The following is a 23,275-nucleotide window of genomic DNA, read 5'->3' as shown; positions in this document are numbered from 1 at the left end:
TTTCTCTATGGGCTTGCTTCGCAAGACGAAACGTCTTGCGAGTTCTTGAGAGTTTGTTTCCTTTTTCTTAAAGCCACTAAGCCGTTAATAGCCCCTAAGCCGCTAATAGCCGTGCTTCGCAAGACAAAAAAAACGCAAGACGAAGAGACTTGCGGGACGGATTAATTTTGTCTTGCAAGGCACCGCTGTATTTCACGATGCTCTGCATGAAGAAGTCCTTCCCTTTGTCTGGTCTGAATGTTCCAGCGTTCAGCTTCACTGGCTGTGCACAAGTCCCAGAGTTGTGAGACAGGGAGGAAAACTTTTCTCCACTCCATGCATAATTTTATAAACGTCTTATCTGTCACGTTGCCACTTACTCACCTTTTCTCTAAACTGAACAGTGCCAAATGTGCCAGCCTTTCCTCTCAGGGCAGTCCCTCCGTCCCCTTGATCATTTTTAGCTTCCCAGAACAGAAGCTATTGTCTTACATCCCCAGCCTTGAGGGAGGGAAACAGCCTGAAGGTTGGGGAAAAGCTTTGGAAGGAATTGGTCCAGAGGGTTAGGCATCTCTTGTCTTGCTGGTGATGGATTCTCCACTGCATTCAGCAAAATGTGGAGTGGAGAAGTCAAGTCAGCTTAGCGCCTGAACTTGCGGTTTCCTGCAAAGATCTGATCTCTTCCCCCCTCTGATATTTCCTGTCCACCCTCAGATTTTGTGTGCATTTGTCCTGTTCCGTTCTTGCAGGGGAGCCTGCAGAGCTAGTGTCGCAGTCATCAGGCAGTGAGCAACTTCCTCCAACCAAGGTTAGAGAAGGCTATGGCCTTTTGAGGCTCCTCTTCCTCCCCCCTGCTTTTCCTAGGCTCCCCTCCCTTTTATAGAACCAGGGTCCTTAAAGGGCCAATCCACCCCGTCCTGCTTGCAGGCAGGCGCATGTTAGGTGTTCCTTGGCTGCCTCCTTGGAGTGTTCCCTGCAGAGTTGGACTGGTGAGGGTAGGTTAGGAGGACCCCAGTTCCTCAGGCCCAGGGATAAGATAATAGAATTGTAGAACTGTAGGGTTGAAAGGGACCCAAGGGTCATCTAGTCCACCCCTGCAACGCAGGAGTCTCAAATAGATCATACATGACAGATGGCCATCCAAGCTCTACAGTGGTACCTCTAGTTACGGACTTAATTCGTTCCGGAGGTCCGTTCTTAACCTGAAACTGTCCTTAACTAGATGCGTGCTTTTGCTAATGGGGCCTCTTGCTGCTGCTGCTGCTGCACCACCGGCACACGATTTCCGTTCTCATCCTGGGGCAAAGTTCTTAACCTGAAGCACTATTTCTGGGTTAGTGGCGTCTGTAACCTGAAGTGTTTGTAACTTGAGGTACCACTGTACTTTAAAATCTCCCAGGAAGGAGAGTCTACCACTTCTGGAGGGAGTCTCTTCCACTGCCAAACTGCTCTTACTGATGTGCATGAGGATCCTGACTTACAGTCATACCTCAGGTTACAGACACTTCAGGTTGCATTTTTTCTGGATACGAACCGCCGAAACCCGGAAGTACTGGAACAGGTTACTTCTGGGTTTCGGCGGCCGCGCATGCACAGAAGCGGCGAATCGCAACCCATGCATGTGCAGATGCGCCGCTGCGGGTTGCAAATGTGCATCCCGTATGGATCATGTTCGCAATCCGAGCATCCCCTGTAGTTGTATGGACCTTGATACTGTGGGATCTGGTCCATCTGCCCTTGGTCCCTCATGTCCCCACATTGGCTCTGCATCTTTTGATTCTGTGTCTCCATTGCTGCTGGACGCTGGAGGCCATTCAGACACTATTGGAGGAAGGGAGGGGGAGCAAACTGCCCCCAGCAGCGTGATCCTGGTGGGGTGCCATTGCGGCTGACCCCCCCTCGCCCGCACTGGGCGCCACGCCCCCAGGATGTGTGCCAGCTCCACCCCCAGCCCCGGTGCAGGAGCATGAAGCTCCACCACTGCATTCAGATCTTCTTGAACTTCTCTGCTCCAGTTGGTCAGTAGAAGGACTTATTAACTGAGAACTTGGATCTGAGTTTGCACATTTCCTCCTCCTTCCTGATCAGTTTTCTTTTTGTGCTGCATCTTTTTCTTTTTTTTTAAGAGCTTAATTCTGACTCTGCAGCCTCTGACTCTGCATCTCTTAGTTCGCTGTTGGACTCTGGGCTCATGACGACATTAGGGAATGGCTTTTTATACAGGGTTGTTGTGTTTTTAAGTCTTGCTTCATCATTTATATTGTACATTGTCCTGTTGCAAACATGGTTGGAAAGAAAAGAGTTTGTCTTTCCATAGAGGCCCATGCTAGAGGCTTCATTAGTACCTCATTTACACTGCAATTTTTATAAATGAAAACAAAAACAACAGGTTGTACCCAATTCAGCCCTACACAGAGTAGGCTCACTGAAATTAATGGATTGAATTGAGCAATATTCATTGTTTTCAGTACATCTGCTCTGAAAGGTTGTACTGGCTGCAGCCCAAAGTAATTAAGCACACACTTAGGCAGATGGATAAGCATTTTTGCATACCTTTTATTATCCACAAGCTTTCAACACATCCCAAAATTAACCCTTTCTTTTCCTGTGATCAAAAGCCAAGTATTGCTGGGGAATTTCCAAATGGAATTGTTGGCATATTTCCTCCCCAGTCGATTTAAATATAACTCCTATACAGTATGTTGTACAGTATATGGTTTTGTCAGGGTCCCCTTCGTATTCCCCACCCCACCCCCGTTTTTTTACACTGCTGCATGCTGAAGGATACCATATGGCTGTCCTGGATCAACCATCCAAGTTTGACCTTAATCTGCACTTAATATTTGTTTTCGACAGATTTAACACAAATCTGGTTTTGACTTGCCGCATACAATAGAAATTTCTTTTTACTGTGCAGGCAGGGCTAGGCTTGGATTAGTACATATTTTTCTGTGTGTCTCCTTTTTGCTCTGCCTATAAAAGGTTTTTTAGCTTCAGTTGTGTTGGATAGGGCTCTGGTTTTCAAACTAGGAACACAGGAAGCTGTCTTATATCCCATGAGACCATTGGTTTGTCTAGCTCAATATTTTCTACATTGTATGGAAAGCAGGTGCCACCTTTCCTTTCAAATAAAGTAAGGTTCTAGTCCTCGTTATTCCATATAAAGAGCTCAATTAAACAGGAACACAGTGAGCTGCCTTAGCCTGAGTCAGACCCCTCATCCATCCAGCTCAGTATTGTCTGCACTGACTGGCAGTGGCTCTCTGGGGTTTGGGGCAGGGTGTTTGCTCTGACCTACCTGACCTACCTGGAGATGCAATTGGGGCATAAACCAGGGGCCTTCTGATGCAAAGCAGATGCTCTACCGCTGAGCTGTGGTCCGTCCCCTAAATATAAAGTAAGATTCTAGTCTTCATGGTTTTAAGTGATGGGATGTTATAAATAAGAAGCTGGCTTGAGTCAAACCCTTGGTCCATGTAGCTCAGTATTGTCTACACTGACTGCCAGTAGCTCTCTGAGGGTTTCTGGAAGGGAGTCTCCCCCACAGTGTTCAAAATTTGCCAGGCACCAGGTGCGTTCCACACCTGGCTGTCTACCACTTGCGACCAAGTGAAGATGCCAGGGCACCACCATCTGGAGGTGCATGCCTGGGGATCATTGTGTCCTGACTGTTTCCACACACAAACCCCATCCTGTAGAATTCCATCTGTGACATTTTATCTGCACAATCAGAATGGATTTCAGGAAAACAAAAAGTTGTTTAGAAAAATACAACTTTTGAGACTTCTGGCCCCAATTTGGCACCTAGGCATTCCGTTTTGGCGACTGGTTTAAGGAGCCATTTGGCGCCTAGCTAATATATCTGAGTTTCTAGCACTGCTGTCCCAGCCCTGCCTGAAGGATACCATTGGGGATTTAATCTGCAGAGCAGATACTCTACCACCGAGCCACAGCCCTTCCGTGTTCTGCCCTCCCTCCCCCCCCCCTGGTGGCACTGAATTCCCTTTCATTGTCATCCCTGGCATGCCAGTTTTTGAGTACAGTGGTACCTCGGGTTAAGAACTTAATTCGTTCTGGAGGACTGTTCTTAACCTGACGCACCACTTTAGCTAATGGGGCCTCCTGCTGCCGCCGCACCACCGCTGTGCGATTTCTGTTCTCATCCTGAAGCAAAGTTCTTAACCCGAGGTATTATTTCTGGGTTAGCGGAGTCTGTAACCTGAAGTGTCTGTAACCCGAGGTACCACTGTACTCTGGTTCTTCACAACTGGGGAGAGTTACTCCAGAGAGAGAGAGAATGTGAGTGTTGTGTCTCCACCTGGCTCCACTCCACAGCGACATAATATTCTTGCCCAGGATTAGGAAACCCTTTCTGTTCTGAGGGCCGTATCCCCTTACATGCAACCTTCCAAGGGCCACAGTAGTAATAGACACATCATTGGAATGGGCAGGCTTATTTGGGGGCAAAATATATATATTTTTGGGGGGTGCTATAGGAAGACAATGCAAGTGAGATCAGTGGTTGGGGCGATTTTTATGACTTGAGGACCACATTCCGTTCTAAGTAACTTTCTTGGAGCCCATCTCAGTGGTGGGCAGGACCAGAGGCAAAAATGGGCCCAGCTACATATGCCAATTTTACTCCTGCACAGTAGGCTAGTTTCTGCAGTTAATTGCATGCCCAGGAAGCAGGAGGCATTAATGTCCAGGAACTATGTCCAGGAAGCAGGAGGCATCAATTATCAGGGTTCAATGACACATCCTCGCCAGGCAGAAACACTCACGGAAGATGCGTGAGTTATGGATTTTTACCCTGCCAATATGCATTAGCACTCTGGGCTTAAGTGTTTCTGAGGCATTTAGTTACAAATCTGAACTGATTCTCAGAACTGCTTTTGCTTGCTTCAGTGGTTTATAAAAGACACCAGATGGGTCATTGCTCAGTGGTAGGGCACCTGCCTTGCCTGCCCAAGGTCTTGGGTTCGATCCTTGGCATTTCCAGGTAGAGTTGAGAAAGACCTGTGCTTGAAAACATGAGAGAAAGAGAGCTGCTGCCAGTCAGAGTGGGCAACCCTGGGCTAGGTTGCCTGATTTGGTATAACGTGATGTGGCGTGCAAAGGCCTTGTAATTGCCACCTGCTACTTGTAATACGGGACACGGGTGGCGCTGTGGTCTAAACCACAGAGCCTAGGGTTTGCTGATCAGAAGGTCGGCGGTTCGAATCCCCACAACGGGGCGAGCTCCTGTTGTTCGGTCCCTGCTCCTGCCAACCTAGCAGTTCAAAAGCACATCAAAGTGCAAGTAGATAAATAGGTACGGCTACGGCGGGAAGGTAAACGGTGTTTCCGTGTGCTGCTCTGGTTCGCCAGAAGTGGCTCAGTCATGCTGGCCACATGACCCGGAAGCTGTACACCGGCTTCCTCGGCCAATAAAGCGAGATGAGCGCCGCAACCCCAGAGTCATTCACAACTGGACCTTAACGGTCAGGGCTCCCTTTACCTTACTTGTAAGAACACCAGAGGAGCCTGGCGTAGAAGAGCCTGGCGTTTGGGTTAACTCAAAGGGGGTCCATCAAAGTCCAGCATCCTGTTTTCACACTGGCCAACCAGATGCCCCAGTGGGAAGCCTGCAAGCAAGACTTGAGTGCAATTGCAACTTGATGCTCCACCTTGTGATTCCTAGCAATTGCTACTCACAGGAATACACTCGTGCCAGGATATTTCCCACCCACTCAGAGCAACTTCTCCATTTCATATGCAGTATGTCAACTAGGTTTCTAGGGTGGCAGCTGGAAGGCCTGTCCTGGCATCTAGGAAGCCTTTTCAATAGGGGAGAGCAGTCAGTTTGGAGAGCCTTTGAACCAGCACTGTGCATTGTGAAGGGAGGCAAAACATCCTTGATTTTATACATGGACAATGAAAACTGCACACAATATGTCGTTTGGTTGCATTTTCTATAGCTGCAATAGGAAGCTATGATGAAACATCTCAGCAGGGAGCTGGGGGTGGAAAATAACTTTACAAGGCAAAAAAAAGTGTGGTTGCTCTTTTCCACAGAGTGTAATGGAAGGAATTACCTCTAGGAAATAACCTGCTCTCCAGGACAATTTTTTTAAAAAACACTTTGTGGGGGTTGGGGGGGGGAGCTCACTCAATTCACAATACATAAAGGTAAAGGGACCCCTGACCATTAGGTCCAGTCGTGACTGACTCTGGAGTTGCGGCGCACATCTCGCTTTATTGGCCGATGGAGCTGGCGTACAGCTTCCGGGTCATGTGGCCAGCATGACTAAGCCGTTTCTGGCGAACCAGAGCAGCACACGGAAACGCCATTTACCTTCCTGCTGGAGCGGTACCTAGTTATCTACTTGCACTTGGACGTGCTTTCGAACTGCTAGGTTGGCAGGATCAGGGAATGAATGACGGGAGCTCACCCTGTTGCGGAGTTTCGAACCGCCGACCTTCTGATCGGCAAACCCTAGGCTCTGTGGTTTAACCCATGGCGCCACCCACGTTGCTTGTAAATATGAAGGCAAGTTTTATGCAATGCACCAGAAGCAACTCTTGACATGCCTGTTTAGTGAGGCTGGCCTGAGATTCTTTTGGAGTGGTGTTTTATCAATGGCTGTGGAAGCTACAACTCTGAAATAAGGCAGAGACTAAAACCTGAAGGTGGTCGAGCAGGATTGCCTGCCCATGCCCAGTGAACATAAGAAGAGCCTTTTTGGATCAGGCCAGTGGACTATGAAAGATCCTGAAAGATCTTCATTGGCTCCCAGTACGTTTCTGAGCACAATTCAAAGTGTTGGTGCTTTAAAGCCCTAAATGGCCTCTGTCCAGTATACCTGAAGGAGCGTCTCCACCCCCATCATTCTACCCAGACACTGAGGTCCAGCGCCGAGGGCCTTCTGGCAGTTCCCTCACTGCAAGAAGCCGAGCTACAGGGGACCAGGCAGAGGGCCTTCTCAGTAGTGGTGCTCACCCTGTGGAACGCCCTCCCAGCAGATGTCAAGGCAATAAGGAAGTATTTTACTTCTAAAAGACAACTGAAGGCAGCCCTGTTTAGGGAAGTTTTTAATGTCTGGTGCTGTCTTGTTTTTAATATTCGGTTGGAAGCCACCCAGAGTGGCTGGGGAAGCGCAGCCAGATGGGTGGGGTATAAATAAATTATTATTATTATTATTATTATTATTATTATTATTATTATTATTATTTAGTCCAGCATCCTGTTCTCATAGCAACCAATCAGATGCCTCAATGGGAAGCCTGCAAGGAGGACCTGAGAACAGGAGCAACACACTCCCCACTTGTGATTCTCAGCAACTTTTATTCAGAGGCACGCCACCTCCAATAGTGGAAGGAGAACACAGACGACATGGCTAGTCGCCATCAGATAGACTTATCCTCCACGAATTTGTGTAATCTTTTAAAGCCATCCAAGTTGGTGGCCTTCACTGCCACCTGTGAAGAAGTCCTTTATTTCATTTGTCTTGAATCCTCCCAACATTCAGCTTCATTGGATGTCTGTGAGTTTGGGTATTAAGAGAGGGGGAGGGGAAAAAATTCTCTGTCCACTTTCTCTGTGCCATGTATAATTTTGTAGACTGTCTGTCATGCCTCCTCTTGCCTTTTCTCTAAACGAAAGCATCCATGGTATAATAATAATAATAATAATAATAATAATAATAATAATAATTTTATTTATATCCCACCCTCCCCAGCCAAGACTGGGCTCAGGGCGGCTAACACCAGGTATAAAAACAATTGATTAAAATACAACTTAAAAACAAGATTAAAATACAACATTAAAATGAAGCCTCATTTTATGAGTGCACACATGTGCACACATATATGAATGCACACGTGTGCTCCAGGGGAAAGATGCACATGAGCTGGGAGCCACAGTGAACAGCACAATGTCTAACTGTGGAATTTTCGAAATTATCCCGATCAGGCTGGAATTCTGGATGAGTGGAACAGTGGGCGTTGGGCCAGCCTTGCGAATATCCCTACTAAAGTTACCAGCCTGTATAGTTAATTTGATAGTTTGTTAAGAAACTAGTAGCACAGAAATACAGACAGCTGACCGCTTAGCAAGGCTGGTGGAGCATGCAGGATCCACCTCATACCAAGTGTGTGGGCGACAGAGTGACCAGTCCTCCCTTGGCCAGCCTGCTTGTACTAGCCATAGAAGGAGCCAGCCCATTGAACTCACCGTTCCGCTGTGACTACCAGGCAAGCTGTTAAATTCAAGGCTGAAGCTGGAGGAGCCGTCTCACCCTGATCACTATATTGGACACTTTTGGACTGATTCCCACCAGCAAAACATTGACAATTGCCTCCCAGCAAATTCAGGTTGCAAAATTAAAATGGATTTGGAGCTCGTGTGTGATTAAACCCGCTTCCAAAAATCAATTTAAAAATTAGTCTCTTTTGCAGTAAGGTGGCAGGGAAATGCTCCAGAAAGTGTGGGAATTCCCTGGGAAAACGGTGTGGCAGCAATGCTTCTGAATGCAAATTGCTGGAAATCACAGGAGGGGAGAGTGCTCTCTGCTTGGGTTCTGGTTGAGGGTTTCGAACTGAGTCATCTGGTTGGCCACTGTGAGAACAGGATGCTGGACTATATGGGCCACTGGCCTGATCCAGAAGGCTCTTCTTAGGTTCTTAGATGTTTGTAGAAGCTCTCTGCAATTTAAATCAGGATTAATGTTCAATAAATAAGCTGTCTGGAAGAGATCCTCAGATTTCTATCAGCCCCGAACTCACAGATTGTTCCAGTTGAGAGGCTCATTCTGACAGAAATCCAAGCAAAACTTTGAGCCTTTTTTTTTATCTCACCAATTTTGATAGAAGAGCCCAAACAGATGCTTTATGAACTCTTCTGTTGACATCTCTGGGACTTGTTAGTGCTGAGCTCTGGCTGGATCATAACCTTAATTTTCCTCCCCTAGTTATCCCATGAATTATGATGATTTTTTTTAAAAAAAACCCTCTTAGCATGGAAAACTGCCCCCAGCCGACAGGTGCACTAAACAAAAACATGTATATATATATGGAGCTTTATTGATGATATCATTAAATATTGATGGTGTCCTATAAGCACAATATCACACATCCATTTGGTTGATGGAGAATTAATTTGGATCGGAGGGTAAGCAACTCTTTCAAGAACCTCCGTCAAGAAAATGGATTTCTCTCTGCGTTAAGCAAAAGAAGATGTCTCTCTCTATAGCTCCCAACTGAATCTGTCGTTCTAGCAGATGAATTTCAAAAGTGCATACTGGTAGCATGTATAATTTACTGCTCCCGCATATATTGAAAAATAGATGCCCTCAGCTCTGTAAAGAATTTAAAAGGCCTTTGCTTTCAAAGGTTCCTGGAAAGCGAGCAGAGTGTGGATTGCAATCTAGGACATACCCTGATTCCCTCACCCCTCACCCTCCACTGTGGATGCCCTTGTCCCTCTAAAGCAGTGTTCTTCAAGCTTGAATCCCCAGATGCTGTTGAACTACAACTCCCAGCATCATTGGCCATTAGCTAAGCTAATTGGGGATGATGGGAACTGTAGCCCAACACCGGGGGCCCAAGGCTGAAGAACACTGCTCTAGCCCAAGGCTGGAGAACATCAGGACTGTGGGCCAAATGTGCCTGCCGAATCTCTCCATCTGGCGATTGGTACACTTCCCTCTTTCCAGATTTTGTGCCCTTGTCCCTGGCTTGCTAGTTTTCTGTATGCAGGGAATACGCTGTTTGTATGGAGGAGCCACCAGCCAGCGTTTATCCCTTGGAGCAAGATTTAGGCCTTGGTATTGCTGCAACATTTCTAAATGTGGCATGCTTAGTAATGGTCGAAGCCACAGAGTACAAATGAAAGAACTTGGGGAGGGTGGAGGAAGGCTTGCAAAAATTGTGTAAATTTAATGGATGCATGAGTTCCAGTTAAATTATTCATTCCCCTAGTTGAACAAGTGCCTTTGTCTGCTTTTAATGGGTCAGCATTCTTTGCAAATATTTTCACTTTTTTCTTTCTTTCCCCACCTACCACCATACATTCATGTATTTATTTCTGTGGGGGACCCTTGTTAACTTCTGGTTTTTTGGTTGTTGTTTTTTTAAAAAACACGCCTAGAGACTTCTTTTTGTTTTTTAAGGGGGGGGGGTTTGGGGTCTGGTGCGGTCTGTGAAAATATGGCTTTGTTGATTTTAAAAAAATCTGCTTTTTTGTTGTTCTACTCACCCTCAAATATCTATCTATCTATCTATCTATCTATCTGTCTATCTATTTATCTATCTATGGATCAACATCAGACATTGGGTTTAATTGGATCCAGCATTACACAAACACTCTTGGAAGTCTCCAGCTCTCTCAGAGACACACAGATGTCCATATTAAATGGGGTAGGCATGTTTGAGGCACTGTTCTACATTTCAAATTAGAATACTGACTCCATGCGCCTTGAAGAAGGCAGGGAAGTCAGTGAAACTCATAGTCAGTGTAGTGGATAGAGTGCCAAACTAGGACCTAGAAGACCACAGTTCAAATCCCTACTTGGCTATGAAGCTTATTGGGTGTGCTCTTCAGCCAATCACTGCCTCTCAGCCTAACCTACCTCACAAGATTGTTGTTGCAGGTAATAAATGAGGAGGAGGAGAACCTTGAACTCCTTGGAGAAGATGGTGATACATAAATGCAATAAATAAATAGGTATATAACCACCATGGCTTGCTTTAGTTTTATATGCCCCAAACTCACATCTAGCACAGTCTACCATCTTCTCCTTCTCTGCTGTGGATGCAAGGAAGTGCTTGGAAGACTTTCCTTCCTTTTTCAACTACAGTGGTGCCTCGCAAGACGAACGCCTCTCAAAACGAAAAACTCACAAGACAAAAGAGTTTTCCGTTTTTGAGTCGTTCCGCAAGACGAATTTCCCTATGGGCTTGCTTCACAAGAAGAAAGCCCATAGGGAAATCTCTGGGGACCTCTTTTAAAATGCTGGCGGTCGGGAGCAAAGACTTTCGCCCACCGCTGGCCTTCAGAAGAGGTCCTGGATCTCTTCTGAAGGCCGGCGGGGGGCAAAAGTCTTTGCTCCCCCTGCCTGCCTTCCCGGGACAGCGGAGACTTCTCCACTGTCCCGGGCGATCTTAAAATGCTGGCGGGTGGCAGTGAAGGCTTCGCTGCCGCCCGCCAGCATTTTAAAATCGCCCCGGGACAGCGGAGGCTTCGCTGCTGCCCGCCAGCATTTTAAAATCGCCCCGGGACAGCGGGGGCTTTTAAAATGCTGGCGGTCGGCAGCAAAGCGCTCCTGTCCCCGGAGCTTGCGGGGCGGGAGGTGGGGAGAAGGGCTTTTCTTCCCACCGCCAGCCTTCAGAACAGCTTTCTGAAGGCTGGCGGTGGGAAGAAAAGCCCTTGCCCCCCCCCCCCAGCCTTCAGAAGAGGTCGGGGGACAGACTGTCCCCGGACCTGGTCTGAAGGCGGTTTCCATAGGAACGCATTGATTGATTTTCAATGCATTCCTATGGGAAACCGTGCTTCGCAAGACGAAAAACTCGCAAGAAGAAAAAACTTGCGGAACGAATTAATTTTGTCTTGCGAGGCACCACTGTAGCTGGGGTTCCTTGTTATTGTCTCAACACTGACAAATGGTGCTTTGATATTGATGTTCTTTGGGATCAATAGGACAGTGCGCAGGGAGTAAACAAAGACCTAGGAGTCTCAAAAGGATGTGCAATGATAGTCCTACTCAGAGTAGGTCCAATGAAATTAATGGGCATGGCTGTTCTACACTGACTGGCAGTAGCTTTTCAAGCAGGAGACATTTCCTACTCCATCTGTAGAATCAAACGGGGATTGTACCTGGGACCTCTGGTACTGATCTGCAGTTGTTCCCTGGATTCCTAAATGCTGCAGAATAGTTTGTATACCCTGTTGTAGGGACCCATACAAACACGCAGTCGGGGTCTATCTTGGCAAGTTTCAATACTGCTGCAGCCTTCCCAAAACAAAAGTTTACGCTTTTGTTTATTTCTGCTCCCTAGAGAGAGATATCATATGATCTTCTGATGCATCGATGGGTGACGTTTTTTAGTAATTAGCCAGCATGTGCCAAGGGGGAAGATACGTAGCTGAATTGTAATGCAAATTATGATGATGTTTTAACAGCTGGTGATATAAAAGGATGCGCTTCATGGGGTAAAGAAGAGAGGGAGAGTTCTTGTTGCGATGTAGGGTCAAATTTGAAGGCTAGCAGCAGCTGTGAGCACATGTTTTGCTTCTGTGGGGTCCCAATTCCAATCTGTGGGTTGAGCACTTACGGAGAGTTTAGCTGCTGGATCAGGCCAATTGCCCATCTAGGCCAGCTTCTCACAGTGGCCAGCCGGATGCCTCAGTGGAAAACCAGCAAACAGGACCTGAGCACAAGAGCTCTCTCCCTTCCTGCAGTTTCCAGCAACTGGTATTCAGAAGCATTGCTGCCTCCCAAATGCAGAGACGGAGGATAGCCATTGTGGCTAGTAGCCTTCGATAGCCCTTTTCTCCATGAATTTGTCTATTCCTCTTTGAAATTCTGTCTCTTACTCACCTCTTACTCACGTTTTCCCTAAACGAAAATGCCCTGCACTTCCTTCCAGTGTAAAGTATTTGAGGTTCTAAACCTGGGAAAGTTGAAGGGAATTTGGAGACCAGCTGTTAGCCAGCAAAGATGGGACTGGGTGGGATAGGGTGACTATTTGAAGCATTTTTACCTTGATTGTTGCACCTCCAAGTTATGTGCTGCATATATATTCAGGTGCTGAAACCATTAATCCCCCTTCCTGATTTCTTTTCCCGTATGAATTTCACAAGCAAAACTTGGAAAGGTGCCTGGGTTTCACACTGGGCTTGCCGTCAGCCATATGGATCCAATTGCGGTAAAAATCGCACACTGTCCAAAACCTCAGTATGTGTAAACCTACTTTATGGGAATCTAACTGCTGTTACTTTTTGGCAAAAAAAAAAAAGGACGCAGGTGGCACTGTGGTCTAAACCACTGAGCCTCTTGGGCTTGCCGATCAGAAGGTCGGCGGTTCGAATCCCCACGAAGAAGTGAGCTCCTATTGCTCTGTCCCAGCTCCTGCCAACCTAGCAGTTCAAAAGCAGCCAGTGCAAGTAGAAAAATAGGTACTGCTGCAGTGGGAAGGTAAACAGTGTTTCTGTGCGCTCTGGTTCCATCACGGTGTTCTGGTGCACCAGAAGCGGTTTAGTCATGCTGGCCACATGACCTGGAAAGCTATCTGTGGACAAACGCCGGCTCCCTCAGCCTGAAAGCGAAATGAGCGCTGCAACCCCAGAGTCTCTTTTGACTGGACTTAACCATCCAGGGGTTCTTTACATTTACCTTACTATTTGACAGTTCAGCTCTGAACTATTTGTTCAGTTATGCTTGTGTGAGTGTGTCAAGGAGGCAAGCTTGTGTCCTATTACAAAATTGGGCATCAGACGCCTTTCGACACTGCTCTTGAAAATGTTGCGGAATTGGGTTTGGCTCAGGGATAGAACATCCACCCTTGCATGCAGAAGGCCACAGGTTCAATCCCCAGTGGCATCTTCAGGTAGGGCTGGGAGAGGCTACTGTCTAAAAGCCTGGAGAGCTGCTGCCAGTCAGTGTAGACAACACTGAACAAGATGGACCAATGATGTGACTCTGTATTATGCAGTTTCCTATATCTGTATTTGATTCAGTCCTTTTTTGAGAATTATAAGAAAGAGAGTCTTTTTTGAGATGAGGAAGGGGGATCACAAAAATTGTGGGTGGTTGCAGTTTAGCAACATCTGGAGGGCCTCAGATTGACTGTTCTGGTTCTACAGGTTGTGAGATTTGCTTCTTCCAGCTTCCGTGTTAGACTTGCATGGTTAAACTGTGTTTGGATGATTGGAGCCATCCTATGTTCCTGGGCTGCAAGAATGTGCTCTTTTCAATATGGAAATGAGTAATAAAATCATACAATTGATTCTAAGGTCCCTCTGGAGAAGGTGGGTGGGAAGGATTCAGAGGACTTGTCCTGTGTGCTCCAACACTCAGCATTTAAGAACACTGAAAACACAAGTTGCTTCAGTTTCAAGAGAATGGGGTCCAAGTTCTGTACGAAGGAAAGCAGAATTTTAAGGCACTCCGAAAGAAGATGCTGGAGCACTTCAAATCATTTGCCCATGCATGAGCACAGATAATTAAGTAGAAAGAACTGAAAGGCAGTACAGGGAGATCTCCTATGCATCCCTTAATCATCATCATCATCATTATTATTAGTATAACATAATTGTAAGGTTATTGTATGATCTTGGAAGGTTATATAACTTTAGAAGGGGGCATGGCTGTGAGGAGGTGTGGCTGTGGTTAACATGAAGGGATCTTCACTTACGAATCTGCCACTATACTCCTGGTCCTTGGACTCCAAGGGGGATGGAAAAGCCACTGCAGAAGGGGGTACTTGAGGCAAGTGGCTTGTGCATTATCTCAGTGCACAACACATGGGGCGGCACTTAATCCACAGGCCCCACCCCATAAGTAAAACTTTTGACTATGTTTTGAAACCCCAGACCCTTGTATGGGAATCAGCTGGACTGTGGATTTCTGAAGTGGATGGTTGATCTACTCTGGGACATGATCCTCTCAGATCAGATCAGGCACATCTGCTTTGGAATCAGAAAAGGGTAGACTTCTCTTGTGTACACTGATGATGGCATATTATTAACCCTCCAGCTTCTCTTTCTCCCACATCCTTGATTCTGGAAAGAAGTGATCTAAATGTGTGATATTTTAGTGTATTTTTGGTTTCTATGGAAGCCGCCCAGAGTGGCTGGGGAAACCCAGCCAGATGGGCAGGGTGCAAATAATTTATTTTTTATTTTTTATTATTATTATTATTATTATTATTATTATTATTATTATTATTATATTTAAATTGCCAGCCCCGCAAAGGTGCAAACATATTAGCCAAGTGCCAAAGTGTGCCTCCTGCAAAGTTATGCCATGAAGCCTGAAATGCCTGGTTTCGCCTGTTTAAATGGGAGGCTGAGTTTCTCTGTCCAAAAATAGGTTGGAAGGATATTTCCACCTGCCAGTGTCGGCCCTGCAGTGGGCATTTCTGGCGCAGTGGGGCTGGTGATTCTCATGGTTGAGTTCTGCTCACAGGCTTCCCATTCTGCATCTGGTTGGCGGATGTCAGAAGAGGATGTTAGACCTGATGGGCTGCTTTTGGCCTCATCCAGGTTCTTCTTATCCTCTACTTCCACTGCCTCAGAATATTAGTTGCTGGTGATCTTGCGGCGAGTAATACAAGGGGCTTGGAATTTCACAGGAAGTGAGGAACGTGCTGTGTGGGTGGGTGAATTTCAGTTCAGTTTGCGATTTAACATGGACCCACCTAAACCTTCCTTTCCAAAACGGCCCCATTCTTTGCTTTAGTTGTGTTGGCACTCAACCACCCATTTTTGCCGTTAGTTGGAACAGTACCAATAACCGTGTGTGTGTGTGTGTCTGTCTGTCTGTCTGACGCTTAGAAAGATCCAGCCACTCTTCCCCTCCTTCATCTCGTTCCTTTCCAGTGCAGCCAACCGCATGTACTCCCAGGAGGCCCAAATATGCAGCTCTCATTAACTGAGAACTGCCGACTTAATTAACAGACACGGTTTGTGAAGGAGGAAAAGGTCTTATGACATTAGAGGCAGCTGAGTGGGACAGGAAGCTTTTTTAGGCTCCTTGATCTTCCTGAAAAATACTCCTCCATCTCCACCCCTACCCGGCCCGGTTAACTCAGATTTTCTAGATGCTGCTTTTACAGTACAAAACCTGCAACCATTTCGGCCACAAGTTGAAAGGAAAAGACAGAGGTGTGTCCATCCCTCTTTGGCTTCTGAGCTGCAAAGTGGGTGGGTGGGGCGCTCCTTCCACACCATAGCAGCTGTGACCAGGTGTTTCTGCTCAGCCTGCTCTCCAGATGTTTACCATTGATGGACAACTTGCCCATTAAGCATAAGGAAGAACATTTTGGCAGCAAGAGCTGTTTGACAGTGGAACAGGCCGCCTCAGAAGGTGCTGGCTCTCCTATGTTGGAGGCTGGATTCTGTGGTATCCTCCGGGCCCCTTGACAACCCCCTTCTTAGGGTCCTTTGTCTTTAAAATTTGGACCAGACGTCTCTTGAAAAGGGAGGCAGCCTTCCCTAAAGAAGGACACATGGCCACTTTGTATTAGGATGTCCCTCTTCAGAGGGAGTGGTGTTCCACCTCAGCTGTGGAATTCCCAAGTGGGGAGAGGCGTGTTGCTCTTGTCCAGGTCTTGTTTGAGGGCTTCCTTTTGGGGTATCTGTTTGGCCACTGTGGAGGCTGGTGTAGATGGGCCTTTGGCCTGATCCAGCAGAGCCCGGCTCTAGTACAACAAAAGTGGTCCATTTTGGGCAGCAGGTGGTGTTAGGAAGCCCCCGGGCAGGGTGTGAACCCAACAGTCCTCTATCTGCGTTTGAAGCTGCTGGGAGACACTCCTTCTGGACTTTGTCAGATGCAAGGCACAGTGGTCTCTGTGACCTGCAAAACTGTTAATAAATACTCACAAAAAATCTGATAACCTTTTAAAGCTGCCACAAAACTCTTTCTGTTCCCACCCCCACCCCCACCCTTGCAAGGAGCAGCCCTCTGGAAGCAATTGATCCCTAGTAAGGTCACGGAGACACTTATTTCTGAGGGGGAAATCGCAGCGCTGAAGGCTTGTACCTAACTACATAGACTCATAGAATTGTAGAGTAGGAAGGGACCCGAGGGTCATCACCCTGCAATACACAAATTCTGCCCATTGCCACTCCTGGGTGGTCTCGAACCACCAACCTTCTGGTTAACAGCTAGACTCACTGACCCATTGCACCACATTGAGAGCAGGACTTTGTTTACAAGGTGTTAATCTACTTTTCACCAGAACAAGTAAGAGGTTTCATCTCAGCTATATTCTCCCCTTCTACATTCCATGAAGGAAATAAGAGCAGAGCTTTTGCCACCTATCTCTGAATATCAAGGATGGAGGACAGTGGAATAGGGGAAGTGCGTGCTTGCAGCATGCCGTGTTCATCAGCTTCCTGGAGTCCTTTGGCTGTCCCCTAGCGGGAACAGACAACTGGGCAGAGATGAACTTCTTTTTTTGGAAGCGAATGGCTTGGTCTCAAGTGGACTGCAGGTTGCAAGATTAACAGATTGCCTTGGTTGGGGGGGGGCAGAAAATGCTGCTCCCTGATTTGAGGAACCATCAACCTTCTTTACCAATGAAACAGCCTCTCCGTAGCTGTGAAGCGGATTCCAATTGGCAGAGTAACATGTGTGTCCCCCCTCCTTCCCCAGGAATGCCAGAACTGTTGCTATGGCAGCATCTTGAAAACTGCCCTCTTTGTAGTTTAACCCCTCCCCTCCCGCCTTTCAAAACCGCTGGGCTGGGATTTTTTTCCGGGTTTTTCCCCCCCCTTTTCGTTTTAACCTGCCAGGACTTTCTCTCTCTAAAACAGCAGTGCTGCATGATGTGATTAAATGAAATTTAACGTAACACAAGAAGCAGGGATGCCCACCAACCTAGATGGTTTTAGAAGAGGGTTGCACAAATTCATGGAGGAGGAGAGGGCCGTCAAAGGCTATTTAGCAGCAGCTTCATGCCTCACAGCCTGGGATCACCGCTCATTCCTCCTGCCTCCACGCTAGCGGCAGCAGGAGCAATGGTAGCAGCATGGTACCCTGGCACCTAATGCGAGTGTCGGTGCTCCCCAGGTGTGGGGCTGATTCTAAGGCTGGGCGATGTATCTTGGCTGCTTCTCCCCACCTTATTTCCTCCTTTCTCCTTATTTCAGACATCATGATGTCCTGCTATATCACCGTGTTTAGCTGGTTGAAATCTTGATATTGTCCAGCCCTAGTTGCAGACTCTTCTCCCTTGGAGGTTTTTGAGCAGATGATGGATAGCCATCCATGTGGTGTATGATTTAGTTGTGCTTCTTGCATTGCAGGGGGTTGTAATAGATGACCCCTGGGGTCCCTGCCAACTCTGCCATTCTATAATTCTAACCTGGATGGCATTAGAAGAGGATTAGACACAATTCATGGAGGAGCAGGCTATAGATGGCTATGATAGCTCTGCTCTGCTCTCTGCAGTTGGAGGCAGCAATTCTTCTGAATACCAGTTGTGAATACCTTGAATACCTGTTGCGGGCTTCCAATAATCATGTGGTTGGCCACTCTGAGAACTAGCTGCTGGACCAGATGGGCTCCCTTTAGCTTGATCCAGCAGGCTCTTCTTCTGTTCTTATGCTTGGTCAAGAAATTGACCCTTGAAGTTTAGCAATGTTATAGTTTAGCAAGGTGGCCACTTCTCCCGTTATGCAAGACAGGGTTTCACTTTACACCAGAGAGAGATCTCTTGCCTGCAGTGACACCACTTGCTCTGAAATGTTCTTGTTCCAAAACTCATCCTCTTCGCAAGTGTTACGTTTATGCAAGATTCATGCACCGGTTTTCTCAGTAGGCCTTACTTATTTTCTGCGAATCGTAGGAAGTGGTTTATTTCATAAGCAGCGGCTTTTCAGATGGCTTTAAGAACAAGAAATACTCAAGAAATACTTGCCTCTCTCCTCTCAAGCAAACCAGCATGCAACTTCATCTTTTGACACCAGCTTTATAGTCTAGTGAAAAACAGTGTCATATCAGGCAACTGGAATCAACTCTCTCTCTCAATTAAGCAGTGTAATATGTAGGACACTGCTGCTCAGATCACCCTAGGTCAGAAGAGAGGCCCTCAGGATGTTTGCTGTACTACAACTCCCATCGTCACTGACCATTGACTACAACTCCCAGCATCCCGGGCTGTTGGCTGCAACTCTCAGCATCCTTGACTATTGTTCTGAGGCTGGTGGGAGCTGGAATCCAGCAAAATATGGAGGAACAGGTTCTCACAACCCTCATCTAGAACAAAGACTTAGATAACAGGCTCAATATGCAGTAACTAACCAATAATGCTTGTTTTGTTTTTAGGCAGGGCTATGCCACGTGGGTGGCGCTGTGGTCTAAACCACTGAGCCCTAGGGCTTGCTGATCAGAAGGTCGGTGGTTCAGATCCCTGCAGTGGGGTGAGCTCCCGTTGCTCGGTCCCTGCTGCTGCCAACCTAGCAGTTTGAAAGCACGTCAAAGTGCAAGTAGAGAAATAGGTACCACTACGGCGGGAAGGTAAACGGTGTTTCTGTGCGCTGCTCTGGTTCGCCAGAAGTGGCTTAGTCATGACCCGGAAGCTGTACGCCGACTTCCTCAGCCAGTAAAGCGAGATGAGCGCCACAACCCCAGAGTCGTCTGCGACTGGACTTAACGGTCAGGGGTCCCTTTACCTTTACCTATGCCAAATGTTCTCAAGTTTCAATTTTAGGGTTGGAAATAAAAGATTTCAGCAAGTTATAATTTCCCCCTCAAAAAGAGGTTGCACAGATGTTTAGCTTGCTTTGATCCCAGATGTTATATTACCCTCCCTCTCCCCAGGCCGTTCCTGGTACTTTGGTATAATTCTTTCCTAACTCTCCCACTGCATTCCACCCAGCAAAGCTGCTGCTTTCTCCTCCCTAGATCAGTCACATAGGTGATCCTAGCCAATTCAGGATCCCCAGTGCTCTGTTGCAAGAAGGAGCAGAGGCAGGAACCATGGTCACAGGCTTCCCGTATTGATGTAAGAAGTTCTTCTATTTGCAGGATTTATTTGAAGGATTTTGCAAACTAAACTTCCTTCTGCTGCAGAGAAAATAACTGGGGTCATTAAGGGAGTCAAGATGGCTTCCAGATGGTTCTGTGAACTCAAATAAAGAGATTCTTTTTTTTCCAGGGAATATTTCCTAAATTTTGAATGATGAAGCATAATTGGTTTTATGTGCACTTTAAAATTCGTGTCACACCACCAAACCTGGATGGGTTTTGAAAGGCAAATGAAGGCAGCCATGAACCTTCTGCTGTCAGCCCCATATTCTAAAACTCACCCCCCCCCCAAAAAAAAAGTGAGAAGAAGGGAATGTTGTTGGTTAGTATAGCTGACAATGTTTGTAAAATGTTTCCAGTGGTTTTGTCCCAGCCTGGATCTGTCTGAATGTTGCACGAGGGTTTGAGTTTCACATCCCTGGGAAGGTTAATTTCAGAGCACCGTGGAAACATTGAAAGAGATTGCACCAAGCCCTACTGCGGAATCATTTCCCCAAATGGCCTAGGGACTACTGATACTGAATGTTAAAAAGGGGATCTTAGCCACCACAGTGGAGAAACTGAAAGAGGCTTTGCATGCGGAAGATCCAGGCTCAGCCTTAGGCATTTACAGGTAAAAGGATCTGGTAGCACCAAGGCTGGAAACTCTAGGCCTGGGGATCTGATGTGACCCTCAGGGAATGCCCCATAGCAACTTCCTTGAGTGTTTTGCCTGACTGGGGTGTCTCTTGCTTGCCTAGATGAAAGGTATAGAGCAGGGTATGTGCAGAAACTGGCCTACTGTACAATGATAAAATGTGCATGCGTTCATTCATTATAAATATTGAATATTATTTCATCATCATTTATATCCCGCTTCAAAGCAGTTTACCGAAAAACATTAAAATTATCAGCAAGATAAATTAACTATAATCTAAAGCTTTCGAAAAGTTAAAATAACAATAGACTAAAACAGATAAAAATTCGCAGCAGCTTTCTAAACATAGGCTTGTCTAAACACAAAATGTTTTAGCAATTGCTGAAAAGAGCAAAGTGAAGGCGGCTGTCTGCTATCAATAGGCACAGAGTTTAAGGCGCTGCCACAGTGAAGTACTGTAGTGCTTTCTTACAAATGAAGAACAGAGATTTGTTGCCACACCGACTTTCACCTCTGGTCCCACCCAGCACTGGGTAACTAGCAGTGGGAAAGACCAGGACAATTGCTGCTGGTCAGAGCAGCCGATATTAGTGTAGATCAGCAGAATATTTTGAGTTGTAGGGCAGTTTCCTGTGTATCTTTTCTCAAAAAGGTATGTATATTAGGCAAAACAGTGTACAAGCCTTAGATGGGTTTAGAATGCAGGGTGCTTGATTGAAAGGCGAGCAGTATTTTGAGACTTGAGTAAATAATGCCTGGAATCCAAGTACAGTCTCTGAAGAAGTGGGGGGTTTGAAAAGAGGGCAGCTGAGATCACTTGTTTAGGCTGAAGAGTTTTCTGTGTGTGAGATCATGCTAGAGGTCTCTCTGAATTTTTTCTTTCCACGAGGAAGCATGATGGTTCGCAGGAAGTGCTGCACAGGAAAAGGTGGTGTCACTTGTGCTTTGGAAGCAATGCAGCTACATATTTAGAAAGGTTTCAGAGGAAGGATACCCTCGGAGTAATTGTTATCCATGCCACTATGCATCTTCTTTATATTGCACTTGTGGCATCAAATCTGATTGGCTGCAGCGATACGGAATGTTCAGCAAATGCTACCAGAATGTTTGCAGTGCAGCTTCTGCAAGGGGAGAGGCAGTTGGCACTTTGGCTGGGATTAAAATCTTGCACAGTCCCCCAGGGACAGGAGTTCTTGCTTATTTTTTTACCTCCTGGGAACAGCTTTAGTATTAGTGAGCAATTCTAGGAGGTAGGGAAGCCATGGGGCAAGGAGCCTGATGAAGAAGAAACTTAGAGTGTGGAGTAGGCAGCAGACTGATATTTCTCACTGAGGTGATGTATTTGTGTCTATGCTATATTCCTCCAGATGTGGCTCACATGTCTGAATGTTCCTCCATTAAAACACACACAAACAAATCCCTGCACATAGAAAATATGAGAGAGAAGTCCAGGCCTAAAGTTCTTTTTGCGGACAGGCTAGCTTTCTATGTGCAGGGATTTTTATGTTTAGATTGAAAGTGCATTCAGACAACTCCAACTACAGCCTGAAGTGGTTGTGAAACAGGATAACCACAGTTTCCAGGGGCTTGGAGCTCATCTTCGTAGACACAATATGGTGCATCATATGAACATAAGAAGACCCTGCTGGATCTGGCCAAAGGAGGCCCATGTAGTGCAGCATCCTATTCTCGCAATGGCCAGCTTTATATACCATGGGAAGCTAGAAGCGGGACTCAAGCACTAGAGCCCCCTCTCTTCCTGTGGTTTCCAGCAATTGCTACTCAGAAGCATGGCTGCCTCTGATTGTGGAGCCAGAGCATAGCCATTCTAGCTAGGAGCCATTGAGAGCCGTAAAGGTAAAGGGACCCCTGACCATTAGGTTCAGTCGTGACCGACTCTGGGGTTGCGGCGCTCATCTCGCTTTATTGGCCGAGGGAGGTGGCATACAGCTGACGGGTCATGTGGCCAGCATGACAAAGCCGCTTCTGGCGAACCAAAGCAGTGCACGGAAACACCATTTACCTTCCCCCCACAGCGGTACCTATTTATCTACTTGCACTTTGACATGCTTTCAAACTGCTAGGTTGGCAGGAGCAGGGACCGAGCAATGGGAGCTCACCCTCTCACGGGGATTCGAACCGCCGACCTTCTGATCGGCAAGTCCTAGGCTCTGTGGTTTAACCCACAGCGCCACCCGCGTCCCTATTGATAGCCATATCCTCCACAAATTTGTCAAGTCCTTTTTTAAAGCCATCTACATTGGTGGCCATCAATGCTCCTGCAGGAGTGAGTTCCATAGTTTATGAACTCTGTCGGGGGGGACACGACCCCTTCATCTGTCCTCAATCTTAAAATATGAGTTACAGTGTCAGGAGAGAGAGAGAGGAAAACTTTTCTCTATCTACTTTCCCAATTCCTTACATCATTTTATGAGCTTATATCATGCTGCCCATTACTCACCTTTCACTAAACCTTAAAGTCCCAAACACTGCAGTCTTTTCTCATGGGAGACTCATTCCATCCCTCCCAAAATTAACCCCTAAAGTTTTTTTATTTTGCCACCAGCCATCAGTTTTGTCATTTCTAGTGCATCCCTCCCCCTCCTGCCGGCCACAAAGACCGGAGGGGGGAGGAGAATTTGTGGCTGACCATGAGGTCTGCTCTCCCCCACCTGATCTGCTCTTCCTCTCAGTTTGAGAAACTTTATAAGAAGCATCCGCCTTGCAGCTTCTTCTGAAAGCTGAGAGAGGCTGTGAGTCACACCAGTTACCTTCTTCTCACATAGGGATATATCTTCATCAGTTACAGGTCATGGTTACTCACAAGATTCCCTGAGAAAGAGAGAAGTCAGGGAGAGAAATTGCTGAAACGTTTGTTAGGACAACTGGTGCTCATGGTTATTGGCATTGCACCAAAGCCAGTGAC

General features: G+C 46.7%; 1 protein-coding gene across 15 annotated transcripts in view; it reads left to right on the top strand.

Moving 5' to 3' along the window:
* Positions 1 to 23,275, top strand: part of FNBP1 (formin binding protein 1) — a 122,185-nt gene that overhangs the window by 17,972 nt on the left and 80,938 nt on the right. The gene's annotated exons all lie outside the window — the stretch shown is intronic.

The sequence above is a fragment of the Podarcis liolepis genome (assembly GCF_965112155.1).
Source record: "Podarcis liolepis genome assembly, chromosome: Z".
Classification (NCBI taxonomy): domain Eukaryota; kingdom Metazoa; phylum Chordata; class Lepidosauria; order Squamata; family Lacertidae; genus Podarcis; species Podarcis liolepis.
This window is presented reverse-complemented; position numbering and strand designations above follow the sequence as displayed.